Below are 5506 nucleotides of genomic sequence, written 5' to 3' on the forward strand. Positions count from 1 at the left end.
GACCACACCATCTAAGAAAAATCACATATGGTGAAAGAAACAAGTGAAGGAGGGCTGAAAGTGATAGAGTTGGACTGCTTGAATGGGACATTGAAGGTGAACTGGTTGAAATCCTGGATCAAACCTCATCGTTCTTTCTGGTATTGTACTCCAAACTACTTATTCAACAAAGTCGGCGGCCTGAGTCTTCTGCTTATCTCTGACTTGGATATCAACAAGATTCCTGTCAAATGTTCAGAGTTCCATAAACAAATATTATTATACTGGAAAATGATATACGTACACAATTTCTCACCACACAGTATAATAGTTTGGAACAATCGATATGTACTGCATGGCAACAAACCTCTGTTTTACAAGGAATGCTTTGAGAAAGGTATATGGTCAATAATTGACTTGATGGATGACACTGGCAGTCCTCTGGACAATGAGCAGTTCTGTACTACACACAGATTCAAGCCTCCCATATTAGAGTTGCTAAAGTTACGAAACGCACTGCCTCGACAATTTGTATTCCTGACCAAAAATATAATGACGCACCGAACCGTACAACCACAGTTACCCCGACTATCACTCCAGGGAATCTCAATTGTGGACAGAAAGCGCAGCAACTCCTTTATTAGGAAATGTTTCACAGGAAACTTATTCCCTGGACGTCAAAAAAAAAAAAAAGGATATTTTAAATAAATTTGATGAGGAATCGATTGCCACGCTGCGAACTATGTATCTGACTCTACCCATACCCCCAAGGCAAAAGAGACCCACTTCAAAATTATGACTGACATCTACCCATCTAAGGAATTATCGATGGTACGCTTTAATTTTGAAGATAATATTTGTACATTTTGTGAAGACAACATTGAAACCACTGACCATATATTTTTTCTCCTTCTCATTCCATCGTCACCAGTTTCCTTCTCAAAAGATGATATAACATTCTGTTTACTTATAAGCAACATAACAGATGAACTCTGTGTCAATGTTCTTTTAGGCCTGGCCAAGTTCTTCATTCACAAGAACAGAATGCAAAAATGCTCCCCAAATTTTAATGTCTTCATAAACGATTTTGAAATATAAAAAAAAAAAAAAAAATCCTTAAAACTTATGGAAAAATCCGAAAACAAAAAAATATAGTTACCCATGTCCGAGGTTCCTTTTTTTTTTGGTAAAAAAAAAAAAAAAAACAAAAAAAACAACTTGATTACATGTTACATTCCCCTTGCAATTTTTTTTTTTTTTTTCGTTTTAATTTCTTATTTGTCTATCTATTGATTTAATTACTTCCTTTTAATTTCTTTTTTTGTCTCGCACTGTAAATTTCTCACAAACCTGTAACACTATTAACTTCTCATTACATACAGAACAAATGTCCTGATGTCCGTTGCTTCCTCATCCCTGGTTGTTTCATTGACATTCAGTTCTACCTTGCTATGTTTATTTGTACATTTGTATATTTGGGTGTACTATTTATGTTCAATTAAAAACAGTTTGATGTCTGAGATTCCTTGTGAACCGCCAACTTAATTACATGTTATATTCCCCTCACAATTTTTTTTTTTCGTTTTTAATTTTATTTTTCTATCTATTTATTTAATTATATCCTTCTAATTTTCTTTTTTTGTCTAGCATTAAAAATTTCTCGCAAACCGTTAACACTATTAACTTCTGATTACTTACAGCACGATTGCGCTTATGCCCCCCCACCCATCCCGCTTTTTCCGTACGGAGGCAGACACTGAGATCGAAAGCAAATGGGTGTCATTGAAATGCAGTAACAGGGTGATAACAGCCGTGTTCGAAGTGTGTAGGGGCTTATAGGAGAGCAGAAGCACGTCACGCAATTCACCTGAGTTCGGAGGATCGGGAGTACCAGGGCCCATAGCGGAGAAGCGGAAGAGCGGAGTTATGTGTCTCTTCTCAAAGGCGGGGAAGCTGGGGGGCAGCAGGACCCCTTAGACCGGCTAAGGTGAGCCTACTCCGGACAGAGATCACCCGGAGTTATGACTGGAGCTCCCGGACCTCTGGGCACACACATATGTGAATGACTGGATGAGCTAATGTTGGTTTGGTTGTGGATACGTTTCGGCCAATGCTATCAGCACAGCGATGATGAGTTCAGGTGTGTCTGTGTGTGTTTGTGTGTTTGTGTGTGTGTGTGTGTGTGTGTGTGTGTGTGCGTGTGTTTGTGTGTGTGTGAGAGTTTGTTTTTGTGGGTTGGGGGGGGTTCCCGCGGACACGGAGTACCAGGGCCTGGAGCGGATGAGGTGAGGAGCGGAGGAGAGCAGAAGCCCGGACCGTGATTCGCTTGTGTCCAGCGGTTCGGGAGTTCCAGGGCCCGAAACGGAGGAGCGGAGGAGCGGAGGAGCGGAGGAGCGGAGGAGCGGAGGAGCGGAGGACAGCAAAACCCCTTTCTGCAATTCGCCTGAGTCCGGCGGATCGGTAGTACCTGGTTCCGCAGCGGATGAGCGGAGGAGTGGAGGAGATGTTTCTCTTCTCAGAGGCGGCGAGGGGGGGGGGGCAGGACCCCTTACCCTTATCCCCCCCGGACGTTTGAGTGGAGCTCCCGGACCTCCGGGCACGCACATGCGAATGACTGGATCACAGGGAGTGCCAGGGCCTGGAGCGGATGAGCAGAGGAGAGGCGGAGGGCAGAAGCCCGGCCCTGTTCAAGAGTTCCAGGGTCCAAAGCGGGGGAGCGAAGAAGCGGAGGAGGGGAGGAGAGCAGAAGAGCAAAAAACTGGCCCGGAATTCACCGAAGTCCCGCGGATCGGGAGTTCCAGGGCCCGGAGCGGAAGAGCGGAGGAGCGGAGGAGAGGAGGAGCGGAGCAAAGCTAAGCCCGTCTTAACAACAAGGAAATTACAGATGAGGCTATAATTTCTAATGAAAACTTTAAATTCTATAGCCACGTATACACTTCGACATTGTCAAAAAGCGATTGTGACTCCTTTCCATTAAATATTCCTCAATATATCCCAAAAATAAACAACAAACAATATATGTTTGTTTATATATGTTTATATATAAACAACAAAAAATATACAGTTTGATGTCTGAGATTCCTTGTGAATCGCCAACTTAATTACATGTCGTATTCCCCTTGCATTTTTTTTTTTTGGTTTTAATTTCATTTGTCTATCTATTTATCTAATTATTTCCTTTTAATTTCGTTTTTTGTCTAGCACTGTAAATTTCTCACAAACCTGTAACACTATTAACTTCTCATTACATACAGAACAAATGTCCTCATGTCCGTTGCTTCCTCATGCCTGGTTGTTTCATTGACATTCAGTTCTACCTTGCTATGTTTATTTGTACATTTGTATATTTGGGTGTACTATTTATGTTCAATTAAAAACAGTTTGATGTCTGAGATTCCCTGTGAACCGCCAACTTAATTACATGTTATATTCCCCTCACAATTTTTTTTTTTTCGTTTTTAATTTTATTTTTCTATCTATTTATTTAATTATATCCTTTTAATTTTCTTTTTTTGTCTAGCATTAAAAATTTCTCGCAAACCGTTAACACTATTAACTTCTGATTACTTACAGCACGAATGCGCTTATGCCCCCCCACCCCGCACCCCCCCGCTTTTTCCGTACGGTGGCAGACACTGAGATCGAAAGCAAATGGGTGTCATTGAAATGCAGTAACAGGGTGATAACAGCCGTGTTCGAAGTGTGTAGGGGCTTATAGTAGAGCAGAAGCACGTCACGCAATTCACCTGAGTTCGGAGGATCGGGAGTACCAGGGCCCATAGCGGAGAAGCGGAAGAGCGGAGTTATGTGTCTCTTCTCAAAGGCCGGGAAGCTGGGGGGCAGCAGGACCCCTTAGAGCGGCTAATGTGAGCCTTCTCCGGACATAGATCACCCGGACTTATGACTGGAGCTCCCGGACCTCTGGGCACACACATATGTGAATGAGTGGATGAGCTAATGTTGGTTTGGTTGTGGAAACGTTTCGGCCAATGCTATTAGCACAGCTATGATGAGTTCAGGTGTGTCTGTGTGTGTTTGTGTGTTTGTGTGTGTGTGTGTGTGTGTGTGTGTGTGCGTGTGTTTGTGTGTGTGTGAGAGTTTGTTTTTGTGGGTTGGGGGGGGTTCCCGCGGACACGGAGTACCAGGGCCTGGAGCGGATGAGGTGAGGAGCGGAGGAGAGCAGAAGCCCGGACCGTGATTCGCTTGTGTCCAGCGGTTCGGGAGTTCCAGGGCCCGAAACGGAGGAGCGGAGGAGCGGAGGACGGCAAAACCCCTTTCTGCAATTCGCCTGAGTCCGGCGGATCGGTAATACCTGGTTCCGCAGCGGAGGAGCGGAGGAGTGGAGGAGATGTTTCTCTTCTCAGAGGCGGCGAGGAGGGGGGGAGAGGGACAGGACCCCTTACCCTTACCCCCCCCGGACGTTTGAGTGGAGCTCCCGGACCTCCGGGCACGCACATGCGAATGACTGGATCACAGGGAGTGCCAGGGCCTGGAGCGGATGAGCAGAGGAGAGGCGGAGGGCAGAAGCCCGGCCCTGTTCAAGAGTTCCAGGGTCCAAAGCGGGGGAGCGAAGAAGCGGAGGAGGGGAGGAGAGCAGAAGAGCAAAAAAACTGGCCCGGAATTCACCGAAGTCCCGCGGATCGGGAGTTCCAGGGCCCGGAGCGGAAGAGCGGAGGAGAGGAGGAGCGGAGCAAAGCGGAAGCCCGTCTTAACAACAAGGAAATTACAGATGAGGCTATCATTTCCAATGAAAACTTTAAATTCTATAGCCACCTATACACTTCGACATTGTCAAAAAGCGATTGTGACTCCTTTCCATTAAATATTCCTCAATATATCCCAAAAATAAACAACAAACAATATATGTTTGTTTATATATGTTTATATATAAACAACAAAAAATATACAGTTTGATGTCTGAGATTCCTTGTGAATCGCCAACTTAATTACATGTCGTATTCCCCTTGCATTTTTTTTTTTCGGTTTTAATTTCATTGGTCTATCTATTTATTTAATTATTTCCTTTTAATTTCTTTTTTTGTCTAGCAATGTAAATTTCTCACAAACCGTTAACACTATTAACTTCTGATTACATACAGAACGAATGTCCTTATGTCCTTTTCTTCTTCATGCCTGGTTGTTTCATTGACATTCAGTTCTACCTTGCCATGTTTATTTGTACATTTGCGTGTACTATTTATGTTCAATTAAAAAAAAAAAAAAAAAAGAATGAGAGGCTGAGAAAATCTCCATGTCTCTCTCTCTCCCCCCTTAATGCCCCCCCGCTTTTTCCGTACGTTGGCAGACAATGAGATCAAAAGCAAATGGGTGTCATCGTAATGCAGTAACAGGGTGATAAAGGCCATGTTAGAAGTGTGTATGGGCTTATTTTACAGGCTTTCCCCTGGTACTCCATGGATTACCAGGGGCGTTTCTGCCGTGAAGCTGAAAGGAGCTGTTTCGGTGTTCCTGTTTATAAATCCACTCAGCAATGAGGTGAAAAGCACATCGGTATCGATATAATTCG

This window comes from Fistularia commersonii, unplaced genomic scaffold (genome assembly GCF_037954325.1).
Source record: "Fistularia commersonii isolate RoL2024-O1a breed Wild unplaced genomic scaffold, RoL_Fcom_v1.0 HiC_scaffold_44, whole genome shotgun sequence".
In the NCBI taxonomy this organism is placed as follows: Eukaryota; Metazoa; Chordata; class Actinopteri; order Syngnathiformes; family Fistulariidae; genus Fistularia; species Fistularia commersonii.